This window comes from Bison bison, unplaced genomic scaffold (assembly GCF_000754665.1).
Source record: "Bison bison bison isolate TAMUID 2011002044 unplaced genomic scaffold, Bison_UMD1.0 scf7180017864473, whole genome shotgun sequence".
NCBI classification, from domain to species: Eukaryota; Metazoa; Chordata; class Mammalia; order Artiodactyla; family Bovidae; genus Bison; species Bison bison.
In genome coordinates, this window is record NW_011495034.1 from 10,053,924 (window position 1) to 10,066,013 (window position 12,090).

A 12,090-nucleotide genomic window follows, 5' to 3' on the forward strand; every position below is an offset into this window, starting at 1 on the left:
TCTTTTTGCTTTGGCTCCATCCCTTCATTCTTTCTGGAGTTATTTCTCCACTGATCTCCAGTAGCACATTGGGCAACTACTGATCTGGGGAGTTCTTCTTTCAGTATCCTATCATTTTGTCTTTTCATAGTGTTCATGGGGTTCTCAAGGCAAGAATACTGAAGTGGTTTGCCATTCCCTTCTCCAGTGGACCACATTCTGTCAGATGTCTCCTCCATGATCCGCCCATCTTGGGTTGCCCCACGGGCATGGCTTAGTTTCATTGAGTTAGACAAGGCTGTGGTCCTAGTGTGATTAGATTGACTAGTTTCCTGTGAGTATGGTTTCAGTGTGTGAGCCCTCTGATGCCCTCTTGCAATACCTACCATCTTACTTGGGTTTCTCTTACCTTGGGCGTGGGGTATCTCTTCACGGCTGCTCCAGCAAAGAGCAGCCATTGCTCCTTACCTTGGATGAGAGGTATCTCCTCACCACCGTCCTTCCTGACCTTCAGTGTGGGATAGCTCCTCTAGGCCCTCCTGTGCCCGTGCAGCCACCGCTCCTTGGACGTGGGGTTGGTCCTCTCGGCCGCCACCCCTGGTCTCGGGCATGGGGTAGCTCCTCCCGGCCGCCACCCCTGGCCCCCGGCGTGGGGACGTGGGGGTAGCTCCTCTCAGCCGCCACCCCCAACCTCAGACTTGGGTAGCTCCTCTCGGCCATTCTTGCGCGGTCACAGTCTGGCACTCTCAGCCGCTCCCCCTGACCTCGGACCAGTGGGGTAACTCCTCTTGGCCGCCACCCTTCGGGCATGGGGTCCTCCTGGCTTCTTCCCCTGACCCCGGATGTGAGGCAGCTCCTCTCGGCTGTACTTTAGTGGGCAGTTGTTTAAAATTAGCTGAAGGGAGATCTTCAGTGTCCTCTGTTCTGGACACCACTTGTCGGAGTCCAACTCCAGCAACCAGGGATTCAACCTGAAGAGATGGACGGTGTTGGCGAGAGAACTGAGACAGCCTCTCAGTTTTCCATGGACTGAGTAACTTCTTCATATTCACAGGTCAACAATTTTTTTTACCTATTCTAAAATAGCATTTTAATAATATATTCTGTGGTATATCAGTACTAAGAGACACCAGTAGGTGTTTATGATTGTTGAGAAAAGTGTGAAGATTTCATATTGAAAAGACTTGGAAATTTCTATATTAAAAGCATTTCTTTAAAAAAATAATTTATTTTTTATTGAAGGATAATTGCTTTACAGAATTTTGTTGTTTTCTGTCAAACCTCAAAATGAATAGGCCATAGGTATACATATATCCCCTCCCTTTTGATGTTCTGTCCTCTTTCCCTACCCATCCCACCCCTCTAGTTTACAGAGCCCCTGTTTGAGTTTCCTGAGCTACACAGCAAATTCCCATTGGCTATCTATTTTACATATGGTAATATAAGTTTCTATGTTACTCTTTCCATACATCTCACCATCTCCTCCCTTCTCCCCATGTCCATAAGTATATTCTCTATGTCTGTTTCTCCACTGTTGCCCTGTAAGTAAATTCTTCAATACCATTTTTCTAATTCTGCCTGTATGTTTTAGAATATGGTATTTGTCTTTCTCTTCCTGGCTCACTTCACTCTGTATAATAAGTTCTAGGTTCATCCACCTCATTAGACCTGACTCAAATGTGTTCCTTTTTATGGCTGAGTAATATTCTATTGTGTATACATACCACAGCTTCTTTATCCATTCCTCTGTCGATGGACATCTAGGTTGCTTCCATGTTCTAGCTATTGTAAATAGTGCTGCGATGAATAATGGGATACATGTATCTCTTTCAATTTTGGTTTCCTCAGGGTACATGACTTGGAGTGGGATTTCTGGGTCATATATTGGTTTTATTCCTAGTTTTTAAAGGAATCTCCATACCGTCTTCTGTAGTGACTGTATCAATTTACATTCCCACCAACAGTGCAAGAGTATTCCCTTTTCTCCACACCCTTTCCGGCATTTATTGTTTGTAGACTTTTTGATGAGGACCATGCAGCCATGAAATTAAAAGACGCTTACTCCTTGGAAGGAAAGTTATGACCAACCTAGTTAGCATATTCAAAAGCAGAGACATTACTTTGCCAACAAAGATTCGTCTAGTCAAGGCTATGGTTTTTCCAGTAGTCATGTATGGATGTGAGAGTTGGACTGTGAAGAAAGCTAAGTGCTGAAGAATTGATGCTTTTGAACTGTGGTGTTGGAGAAGGCTCTTGAGAGTCCCTTGGACTGCAAGGAGATCCAACCAGTCCATTCTGAAGGAGATCAGCCCTGGGATTTCTTTGGAAGGAATGATGCTAAAGCTGAAACTCCAGTACTTTGGCCACCTCATGCAAAGAGTTGACTCATTGGAAAAAACTCTGATGCTGGGAGGGTTTGGAGGCAGGAGGAGAAGGGGATGACAGAGGATGAGATGGCTGGATGGCATCACCAACTCGATGAACATGAATTTGAGTGAACTTCAGGAGTTAGTGATGGACAGGGAGGCCTGGCGTGCTGTAATTCATGGGGTCGCAAAGAGTCGGTCACGATTGAGTGACTAAATTGAACTGAACTGAACTGAATTCTGACCTGTGTGAGGTGATATCTCATTGTAGTTTTGGTTTTCATTTCTCTAATAATGAGCAATGTTGAGAATCTTTTCATGTGTTTGTTAACCATCTGTATGTCCTCTTTGGAGAAATGTCTAAGTCTTTTTCCCACTTTTTGATTGGGTTGTTGGTTTTCTGGTATTGAGTTGTATGAGCTGCTTGTATATTTTGGAAATTCATCCTTTGTCAGTTGTTTCATTTGCTATTGTTTTCTCCCATTCTGAGGGTTGTCTTTTCTCCTTGCTTGTAGTGTCCTTTGCTGTGTAAAAGCTTTTACATTTCATCAGGTCCCATTTGTTTACTTCTGTTTTTATTTCCATTACTCTAGGAGGTGGGTCATAAAGGATCTTGCTTTAATTTTTGTCATTGAGTGTTCTGCCTATGTTTTCCTCTAAGAGTTTCATAGTGTATGGTCTTCCATTTAGGTCTTTAATCCATTTTGAGTTTCTCTTTGTGTATGGTGTTAGAAAGTGTTCTGATTTCATTCTTTTACATGTACCTGTCCAGTTTTTCCAGCACCATTTATTGAAGAGGCTGTCTTTGCCCCATTGTATATTCTTGCCTCCTATGTCAAAAATAAGGTACCCATAGGTACATGGGTTTATTCCTGGGCTTTTCATCTTGTTCCATTAGTCTATATTTCTGTTTTTGTGGCAGTACCATACTGTCTTGATGACTGTAGTTTTGTAGAATAACCTGAAATCAGGAAGGTTGATTCCTCCAGCTCCATTCTTCTTTCTTGAGACTGCTTTGGCTATTTGGGGTCTTTGTGTTTCCATATTAATTGTGAAATTTTTTGTTCTAGTTCTGTGAAAAATGCCATTGGTAATTTGATAGGGGTTGCATTAAATCTGTAGATTGCATTTGGTAGTATATTCATTTTCACAATATTGATTCTTCCTACCCAGGAACATGGACTATCTCTCCATCTGTTTATGTCATCTGATTTCTTTCATCAGTGTCTTATAATTTTCTCTGTACAGTTCTTTTGTCTCCTTAAGTAAGTTTATTCCTAGATATTTAATTCTTTTGGTTGCAGTGGTGAATGGGATTGATTCCTTAATTGTTCTTTCTGATTTTTCATTGTTACTATATAGAAATGCAAGAAAAGTATTTCTTTGTAAGCATATTTAAGTTTCTATTATAATCTAGGTGGGGAAATTGAGTGTGCACCTTTCTCAAACTGAATTTGTCCCAGAATGCATTTTGGGGAAGAATGAAAGGTCTTCAACCCTTCAACCCTATAGAACCATGGGAGTTCTATAGAGTCTTGAGGAAGAATACCTTGCAGCTTAGGTTCTATGTAATATTAGTTTTAAAAATATTGTCCAAAACCTTTTGAGAAAAAAAAAAAAAAACCTTTTCAGCTTGATCTAAATATTCTTAAATGAGAAATTAAAGTGACTTATGTGTATGATCTCATAACTACTCTTGCATTAGCAAGAGGCCCTGGATAAAATTTTTATTAAATACCTTCATTTCTTCAGTGTATTTTAAATCTGAGAAAACTGTTTGACCCTAAACAAGTTACTAATAGTGCCTTATCTCACGAGCATTTCTTGTAAACTTTATTGGCAGAGTATGACACTAATGTTTAATCAGAAAATCATGCTTAACATTGATACAGTCAGTGATACAAAGCTGTCCATCTCCTTTTTCCTCCAGTGTCACCACTGTTGGTTCTGTGAGAGTCATTGCCTTGCTGAGAAGGGGAGAGGAAGGTGAGAAGTTTCTTATTCTTGATGCCTCAAGAAATTGCTTTTTCTAATGCTTTTGATGAAATCAAAGTGGGCATCTTTCCCACTTTGCAGAAATCTGAAAGTTACTCTGTAATTATCAACAGTCAGAGTTCTAGAGAGTTATCTTTCCTTTTTCTAACAAATCAGGGATTAACTTTAAAATTCTTCTACTTTTAGGAAAGAAAAACTTATTTCCCCTTTTTCTCTTTGTAGTGTTTTTCTTTAGTGACCTGAAATCACTTCTGAGTCTCTCACATGCTCTCTCCCAGTCAGCTTTCTAATCCTGACAGCCTGTGGTTATTGCCCTTATTTATGAAAGTTCCTCTAGATGGACAGAGTATACATACTTAAACAAGAAGAGACCAGAGGAGCACGTAAGTGGGAGCTGCAATCTCACATGCAGGACTCACAGAGTAAATCCAGTAGTCCGGTATTTATCATGGTTCAAAACTGAGACTCAGTGGTCTGGCCAGAAGAAACCATGGGAGTCCAGACGTTTCTCTCCAGATACCATAACTCCCACAGTCTACAACTGCTTTATATATTTTATGATTCTTAAGGTGTGATTTACTTTCCTTCTAAATCTCAGTATGCATCTTAACATGACATATTAAAATTTATAACAATACTAATGCTTGCATAGAATATTGGCCGAAATACTTGCTCTATCATTGTATTGTGCGTATTTAGAATCTACTGAATTCAGGGGAAAAAAAGAAAAAAAGACCTCTTCAAATCAAAGTTTGTCAGTGTTTAAGTCAGATAATTATGAGAATACCAAACTGTCCTTGTAGTTCAACCTGTGGTAAATTGAATTCAAGGATGATAATAATTTTGTGCATAGAAGGCTGCCTCTTGGAAATAAACATCTTTTTGAAGCATCTGCAGTCTGTCATTTGAGAAAGACGGCCTTTTCACTTTGCCTCTAGTCCTTGCATATCAATCCAATCTCAAGGCATTGCCAGACTTTTTTATTCTGAGTGATACTTGGCTCTAGATCCAAGAAAATACAATAATAATAATAATAAAAAAAAACAGTACTCAAGAACTCATTCAGTTCAATTCATTCTACTTAAATCTTTAGAAGATTGAAGAGTTGGGGAGGTGAGTATGAAGAAGAGAGTCTGGTAAAATGAATGGTCTTTTATTTCTTGCCTTGATTTGCAAGGTAATATTTTGACAACTGGTCATTGTTAAATAAAAAAGACAGAAATAAGTTTTGAAACTGTGCATCAGCACCGAGAGAAATAAGAAAGCATTGCAAACTAGATAAATTGTCACTGACTTGATTCAGAGAGCATTGAACTTTAAACACAAATCTTTAACACATACTGTTCATTTTCAGCACGCAGGGCTCTTAGTTGAAATTATGATTTTTGTCTTTCCTTTGGTGGTAAAAATCATTTTATTTTCATGGGGAGAGCAAAAATTAGCAAAAGAGGTAGACGTCTCTCCGTTCCATAAGTCTAACTTTATATGAGGACAATATTTTCTCCAGAGTTCCAGAACAATCCTAAACAAAGAAAACCTGAGACCACCACTTGATTTATTGTTCAGAAAAACTGGGTCACTGATAATAAGTAATCTCATATATATTTCTTTTGAAAAAAAATATTTTTTTTTAAATGAGAAGCATGCTCACTTTAAAACATATTCTCACAAACGCAGCTCAGACAGTTAGTTGCCATGTAACAGCAGCAGGGAGCTCTTCTGTGTGGCCTCTCCAGTACTGGCTCCCCCCAGTACTGGAGCTCTGTAGATGAAAACAATTACATTATAGAGCAAGATCTTTTGTTATCATCAGTTACCTTTTGTATGTGTTCAGTTTCTTTCTCTAAATGTTATCTAAGCTAGATTCTCACAATGTTTACATGGGAATCATTTTAGATGAGAACACAGTTATTTCCTTTGATTACATCTTGAATGCAGGCAGAAGAAAGTCCTCCTTCTCACCCATTAGGAGATGCTCAGACAGCTAAATTTCCAGAGGGAGTCTCTTAATTTTTAGATTTGGCCCTGGTTTACATTATATTTTCATTGTTGTTATTGACAATTATTATATTGTTATTGATACTTATATTATCAATTGGTTAATATACTAATCAACTTATTGATATTTTATCACCAAAAACATTGATAAAATTTTTATAATTAATAATGATAATCAAATACAATATTAATGGTATTGAATACCAATAAGTTAATGCTTGTAGTATCCCAAGCACCATATTGGTTGCATTTGATGTCTAACCCTCAAAATGACCATTATGAAATATATATTATTTCCCTTTCTTGTAGTTGGAAACCGAGAATTAGGCTGGTTTACTTGTCCAAGGTCACTTAGCTTGTAAGTTGCTACACGGAATTTAAATGCAGTTTTGTTTGATTCTTAGCCACCATGCTATGTTATCTTGTTTTTCTTCCCTTTACAATTTTTATGTATTTTTAAAATTTTTTATCTTTTACTTTTCTTTTATAACTTCAGTTTAGTCACTCAGTCATGTCTGACTCTTTGCAACCCCATGGACTGCAGCATGCCAAGCTTTCCTGTCCATCACCAACTCTCGGAGCTTGCTCAAACTCATGTCCATCAAGTTGGTGAGTTTTATAACTTAGGAGGGATGAATGTATTTGATAATTTCTAATTTTGTTAATAGTAAGAAGAAGGTTGAATCTGGGCTTAAGAGATAATTAAAATAGGAAAACAGATTCTGCCCAAAGTAGAAATCACACAGAAAGATAAAATTTTACAGAAAAGAAATGTGTCAGAAAGTTCTAGAGTGTTTTTAAAAGCACAATTTTGTAGAATACTGTTTAAAACACTTTTTATTCATTCTTTTCATACTAACTTTAGTCATTCATTTTGTGCTCATAATGTGGAAAACATTCTGATGGATATTTAAAGGGAAACAAAAAAGCTTGAGATATCCCTGTCCTCAGGTAATACATTTCTGTGGGAGGGTGAAATAAGACAAGACAGAAGTCATAAAGCAATCAATATTCTTAGAAACTATAAGTGCCTTAGACCAGAAGCAGAGAGGTTGGGTCATCATAAAAACAGCAGGTTATTACATTTGATCATATATTTCTCCTACTTCTTCCACTAAAGAGAGGATTGAAGAAATAATTTGCAAGAATAAAATATTTTCACTTACCACCTGTAGACAGTGTACAATGTAGGGATGATGTAAGTAATACAGTATAGATAAACATACAAATAGAAAGTATTGAATAAAATAAACATTTATACAACTCACTAATTAATTTTAGATACCCTAGGCTTTATATTTTTATATATATCTATAAGAAACCTATTTCCCCTATCATAAAAGGCAAAATAAACATTTTCCTTTACCCATCACTCTTGTGACTAAATATAGCATTGCCAAGGTCAGAAGGAAACAGTGGTAAAATTATTGTGAGCAAAGATATGGACTTGAAAGATATTCTCTGTATGAGGCTAAATAAAACCCAGAGGTAAATTCCAGTGAATATAAAGGAATTTAATATTTGTTTGCCCATTTTTTACCCATAAGATGGTTGCCAAGCACCACAGTCACTCTCTTTTTTTTTTTTTTTGCCACTCAAATGAAGTCTGTTTCCTTGCAGGACACTTGTGTTCACTACTTGATTCTCATTCTCTTCAATAATAACCACCATCATCCTCAAGTGCAAGGCTAGAGATCAAATGAATTGAAAGGAAAAAACAAATACTATGTCTTAAATAGTTATATGCTTCCTCTCAGCCTTGTTAAAAGGATTTCTTTTCGAAAGAGAAAAAAATTATTTTTTAGAATGCTCAGATATGAGTCATACTTCACAGCTGATGGTAATTTCCAAAATCTCACAAGCAGAAATTAAAATGTCTTAAATATTCTTAAACCTCCTCTCCCTGCATTGCACCTTTCAGGATGTAACCCTCCTTGAATTTTAAACTCTGTGTGGCAATGGTGATGTTTACCTAAAAAAGGCTTCAGTAAATAAACAGAGACTGCTGTTAATAATTGCTATGTTTTGAGAGAAACAATTAGGCAATGTGTGTGTATGCAAAAAGATAATTGTTCAAATTCAGTTCAGTTCAGTATTTCATTGTGTCCGACTCTTTTAAGACCCCATGAACTGCAGCACACCAGGCCTCCCTGTACATCACCAACTCCAGGGGGCCATCCAAACCCATGTCCATTGAGTCGGTGATGCCATCCAACCCTCTCATCCTCTGTCGTCCCCTTCTCCTCCTGCCCTCAATCTTTCCTAGCATTAGAGTCTTTTCAAATGAGTCAGCTCTTCGCATCAGGTGGCCAAAGTATTGGAGTTTCAGCTTCAACATTAGTCCTTCCAATGAATATTCAGTGTTGATTTCCTTTAGGATGGACTGGTTGGATCTCCTTGCAGTTCAAGTGACTCTCAAGAGTCTTCTCCAACACCACAGTTCAAAAGCATCAATTCTTTGGTGCTCAGCTTTCTTTAATAGTCCAACTCTCACATCCATACATGACCACTGGAAAAACTATAGCCTCGACTAGATGGAACTTTGTTGACAAAATGATGTCTGTTTTTTAATATGCTGTCTAGGTATGTCATAACTTTACTTCCAAGGAGTAAGTGTCTTTTAATTTCATGGCTGCAGTCACAATCTGCAGTGATTTGGGAGCCCCCCAAAATAAAATCAGCCACTGTTTCCACTGTTTTCCCATTATTTGCCATGAATTGATGGGACCGGATGCCATGATCTTAGTTTTCTGAATGTGGAGCTTTAAGTCAGCTTTTTAACTCTCCTCTTTCACTTTAATCAAGAGGTTCTTTAGTTCTTCTTCACTTTCTGCCATAAGGGTGGTGTCATCTGCATCTCCTGGCAATCTTGATTCCAGCTTGTGCTTCCTCCAGCCCTGTGTTTCTCATGATGTACTCTGCATACAAGTTAAATAAGCAGGGTGACAATATACAGCCTTGACGTACTCCTTTTCCTATTTGGAACTAGTCTGTTGTTCCATGTCCAGTTCTAACTGTTGCTTCCTGACCTGCAAACAAATTTCTCAAGGGGCAGATCAGGTGGTCTGGTATTCCCATCCCTTTCAGAATTTTCCACTGTTTATTGTGATCCACACAGTCAAAGGATTTGGCATAGTCAATAAAGCAGAAATAGATGTTTTTCTGGAACTCTCTTGCTTTTTCCATGATCTAGTGGATGTTGGCAATTTGATCTATGGTTCCTCTGCCTTTTTAAAACAGCTTGAATATCTGGAAGTTCACGGTTCACATATTGCTGAAGCCTGGCTTGGAGAATTTTGAGCATTACTTTACTAGCATGTGAGATGAGTGCAATTGTGCAGTAGCTTGACCATTCTTTGGCATTGCCTTTCTTTGGGATTGCAATGAAAACTGACCTTTTCCAGTCCTGTGGCCACTGCGGAGTTTTCCAAATTTGCTGGCATATTGAGTGCAGCACTTTCACAGCATCATCTTTCAGGATTTGAAATAGCTAAAGTGGAATTCCTTCACCTCCACTAGCTTTGTTTCATAGTGATGCTTCCTAAGGGCCACTTGACTTCACATTCCAGGATGTCTGACTCTAGGTGAATGTGAGTGATCACACCATCGTGATTATCTGGGTCTATGTCAATATAAATATTCAAAAGTCTATATCAATATTAATAACAATATATTTAAAATCACATATTGTGATTATAATTACTGCATTGTAAAATAAGAATATTTGCAAATGGTCTTTCAGTGTAATAATTGGCTATAAATAAGTGTTGCTGCTAAGTCGCTTCAGTTGGGTCCGACTCTGTGTGACCCCATAGACGGCAGCCCACCAGGCTTCCCCATCCCTGGGATTCTCCAGGCAAGAACACTGTAGTGGGTTGCCATTTCCTTCTCCAATGCATGAAAGTGAAAAGTGAAAAGGAAGTCACGTCTGACCTTCAGCGACCCCATGGACTGCAGCCTACCAGGCTCCTCCATCCATGGGATTTTCCAGGCAAGGGTACTAGAGTGGGGTGCCATTGTCTTCTCCGGATATATAAAGCTTGGGTATGAATCCTAAATTTATTAGCTTTGTGACTCAGGACCAACTACTCAACTTGTTTGTATCACAGCACTCTCGTTTGTAAAGTGGGAAAATAATAGTACCTATACCTGTGGAGTGACTATTAGGTATAAGTTTAACATGTAAAGCTAGTGCCTATGTCATATCAGGTATTACATAAGTTCTACCTTTTATTAATATTCATATTGCCATTAATATTATTATTAACTGATTATACAGTAAAGCTGAAATCCTAATCTTTTAACTTTGTCATAAGTTCTAGTCTCAGTGACAATTTTCTACTTTCACCCTTTGTCTATTAAATATTTAATATAGAGAGAGAATATTTTACTGATACAAGAAGTATTTTCTCTGAAGCCTGGCAAGCCATACAAATGCTTTGAAAAGTCAGATTACAGTGTCATGAGAGATGATATAGGTGGTGTTTTTTTCAGAGGGAAAACTTTTATTTCAAATCCTATACATGTTGAAAATTAGAGTCAGTTCAGTTCAGTTGCTCAGTCATATCTGACTCTTTGCGATCCCGTGGACTGTCACTTACCAGGCTTCCCTGTCCATTACCAACTCCCAGAGCTTGCTCAGACTCATGTCCATTGAGTTGGTGATGTCAACAAAAATAGAGTATGTTATCACAAAGCATAGTACACAGGTATATTTTATTGTATTACCTACAGGTAGATTCTCATTTTTCAAATATATAAAGCAAAATAGAATACATCCAAGACATCGAGGGAATTAAAATGAATTTGAAAGTACGCAGCAAATCGAAACCACCTTCTTAAGAGCTAATTATGAGTCAGAACTTGGTTAAAGTAGAAGAGGGAAGTGAATCATATGAATTAAGAGATCGCTGCTTTTGTATCAGTTCCCCTCAATTTTCATTCCCAATACGTACTTATTTCACAGACAAGAATAGAGATAATACTTGGTCTTGAGACTTGCCTCTTTACACTATAATAGGATTATCTTGATTGTTAAGATCAGAAGTTTGCCAGGGAGTATTAGTAGGTTAGGGGGATTTAGTTTCATTTTGTTAGAACCCCCAACAGGGAATCTTTCTAAAAGTCAGAAAGACAAGTGATAGTAGAGGAAATACGTTTTTGGTAACTTGTTTTTTTTGTTTTTAATTTTTTAATTTTATTTTTAAACTTTACAATATTGTATTAGTTTTGCCAAATATTGAAATGAATCCACCACAGGTATACATGTGTTCCCCATCCTGAACCCTCATCTCTCCTCCCTCCCCATACCATCCCTCTGGGTCATCCCAGTGCACCAGCCCCAAGCATCCAGTATCGTGCATTGAACCTGGTCTGGCAACTCGTTTCATACATGATATTATACATGTTTCAATGCCATTCTCCCAAATCTTCCCACCCTCTCCCTCTCCCACAGAGTCTGTTCTATACATCAGTGTCTCTTGTGCTGTCTCATACACAGGGTTATTGTTACCATCTTTCTAAATTCCATATATATGCGTTAGTATACTGTATTGGTGTTTTTCCTTCTGGCTTACTTCACTCTGTATAATAGGCTCCAGTTTCATCCACCTCGTTAGAACTGATTCAAATGTATTCTTTTTAATGGCTGAGTAATACTCCATTGTGTATATGTACCACAGCTTTCTTATCCATTCATCTGCTGATGGACATCTAGGTTGCTTCCATGTCCTGGCTATTATAAACAGTGCTG